Genomic DNA, 3,142 nt, shown 5'->3' with positions numbered 1-3,142 from the left:
CCTTGCCCCAGGTGGTGCATGATCACTCAGGAGTTTTGAAGTCGATTCATGGGCCGGCTAGAGCATTTGAGCCGAATATATTTGATCACTTAAGCCGAATATATTGATAAATCTATCTGCCCTTGCCTCAGGCGGTGCATGATCACTCAGGAGTTTTGAAGTCAATTCATGGGCCGGCTAGAGCGCTTGAGCCGAATATATTGATAAATCTATCTGCCCTTGCCCCAGGCGGTGCATGATCACTTAGGAGTTTTGAAGTCGATTCATGGGCTGGCTGGAGCATTTGAGCCGAATATATTTGATCACTTAAGCCGAATATATTGATAAATCTATCTATCTTTGCCCCAGGCGGTGCATGATCACTCAGGAGTTTTGAAGTCGATTCATGGGCCGGCTGGAGCGCTTGAGCCGAATATATTGATAAATCTATATGCCCTTGCCCCAGGCGGTGCATGATCACTCAGGAGTTTTGAAGTCGATTCATGGGCCGGCTAGAGCACTTGAGCCGAATATATTTGATCACTTAAGCCGAATATGTTGATAAATCTATCTGCCCTTGCCCCAGGCGATGCATGATCACTCAGGAGTTTTGAAGTCGATTCATGGGTCAGCTGGATCGCTTGAGCTGAATATATTGATAAATCTATTTGCCCTTGCCCCAGGTGGGTCGATCTAGTCGGTGCCAGGCGATTAAGGTTTTCACAATTAATGAGATTGCCTCGAGGGTGCTGCCTCCGTAAAGGATAAATGATTAAAGGTACAACTTTTATAAGCACAGTAAGCAACTGACTCCAGCTTTTGAAGGTATCGTGTGAATGTCGAACAGACTCTTCTTTAACAGCAGAGGGGAGGCGAGGACATTAGCTGAGCTGGGTGTAGACATGAATCGAGGTGGTGACCCTTCGCGCACAGGGAGTAGGAGTTCCAGGGATCGAGAGAGGCGTCAGTCTCCTCGACGTCGAAGCAGGTCGCCCAGGCGGGACAAGCAGTCGCAGGGCGGATCTCCTCATCCTCGAGTCGAGAGGGGATCTGACGCGAATCCGTGGCCATTAAGCTTTGCGGTATTAATGGGGAATAGACCCATGACAGAGGCGGACTCGATCGTTCGAGACCCAAATGTAGCGGTCGAGTTTGCTAGACAAATTTTTCCTCCTGAGGTTCAGCAGCCGATGGTAGGTCGACAGGACTACGAAGTATTTCGTGAAGGCATTCACGGGGCGGTGAAGGGGCTTTACACTGCCTATGAAATCGGCATGCGGCTGCGCGTTGCCCTCCGAGAAATGGAGAAGAATGAGGAACGTATTCAAAGTTTGGAGGCTCACATGGAGGCGGCTGAGCGCGAGTTAAGGAAGACCAAGGCGGCTCAGGCACAACCCGCCGGGCAGGGAAACCCAATCGTGGAAGAAAGGGTTACCAGTCGGCCCATCAGTACCGCGCTTGCCGATCGTGAGACGACGAGTATGTTCGCAATGGAGACCGCGAAGGAGAGGGCCTATGAAAAAGGTTTTCATGAAGGCCGAAAAGTTGGAATCGAAAAGACTAAGGAGAAACTTGCCGAAGAAGTTTGCTGATGTGAAAATCGTGGATTTAGGCACAGTTGGATCAAGGCATCTCAAACAGCGAAAGCTCTTTGAGCGTCGGGCATTGATTCGGCATCGCCACTCTACCACAGTAAACATTTTCTGTTTTCCGCTTTTGAAGTCGAGAAGAGTGAGGATGAGGGTGACGCCGTATAAATATACCTATTGTAAGGTTGAAACGCAGATCACGTTCAAAACTATGTAATTTATTGTTTGTTTGATTGAATAGAAACGTTCTATTATAAATATTTCGTTGTAGTTCGTATTCGGCATGTACGTGTTTCGTTTTATTGTATACATGTTTGAATGAATGTATAAACGTTGATCTGTCCGAGTATCTGTTAAGTGTCCAGTGATACGCCGGTTTATAGGCAGGGTCGACCCATACGTGATAGCCGTTTATTCCTGAATGAGGCCATTGTAACTTGAGGAAGCCGAAAACCAGTGAGTAGAGTGGCTGCGGCAAATTTGACTCGGCTCGGGGCCTAGATTTTTGGCCAGTGCATGTGCTTCAAAAAGTCATTTGGATAACTAGGCCGTGGCGAATGTCAACCGACGTTTGTCTCATGGAGTTTAGCGTTAATGAAATCGCCTCGGGATTGGGGCCTCGAGATCGCTGCTAGTATTGAAAATAAAAAGAGTGGGCGCTTCGCGCAGATAAACAATCACTTATTATGTGAGGTGAGATAAGGGGGGATGTTAGTTAGAGAGGCTCGGAGTTCAACCGAGCTTGGTGTTGCAATGGAGCGTAGCAGAGGACCCATCCGTATGGGAGGTAGGGCGTCCAAAAGTTGGCATGAGTCTTCAAGTCATCGAAACAGATCACCCCGAAAGAAAAGGCAACGACTGTTGGGTTTATCCTTCCTTGTCCCGGATCTTTGCCTTGACATTGTCAATGGTATCAGGGGAAGTTTGGCAATGCGCAAGTCATGGGCTTGGGCACAATTGGCTCAAGGCATTGCAAACCGTGGAGGACTTCTGGGTGACGGGAGTTGATTGGCGCTGCCGCTTTACCAATGCGTCTTTTCTCCTTTTTAGCTTTTGAGGTTGAAAATGGGTATTGTAATGCTCAAATGCGGGTTGCGTTTATGTAACAACTGTTTGATCAAATAAAAAGTTTTATTTCAAACATTTGCGTCGTATTCTTAATTTTTTATATGCTTAGTTAAGCACCTTATTTCGGATGTTGGCGTGTTTTGTTTTTTTTGTTCGTGCCGAAGGGTACTCCGAATACGGAGACTTAATCGGCCCTAAGGTGTCATGCACCAAAGGGGGCTCCGAATCTGGAGACTTAATCGGCCCTAAGGTGTCATGCACCAAAGGGCGCTCCGAATCTGGAGTCTTAACCGGCCCTAAGGTGTCATGCACCAAAGGGGGCTCCGAATCCGGTGACTTAATGTGGCCAATCGTGATATCCACGAAGGGCGCTCCGAATCCGAAGTCTTAATCGGCCCTAAGGTGTCATGCACCAAAAGGGGCTCCGAATCCGGAGACTTAATGTGGCCAATCGTGATATCCACGAAGGGCACTCCGAATCCGAAGTCTTAATCGGCCCTAAAGGT

The sequence above is a fragment of the Camellia sinensis genome, chromosome 7 (assembly GCF_055761805.1).
Source record: "Camellia sinensis isolate YWXY chromosome 7, ASM5576180v1, whole genome shotgun sequence".
NCBI classification, from domain to species: domain Eukaryota; kingdom Viridiplantae; phylum Streptophyta; class Magnoliopsida; order Ericales; family Theaceae; genus Camellia; species Camellia sinensis.
Note: the sequence above shows the minus strand (reverse complement) of the source record.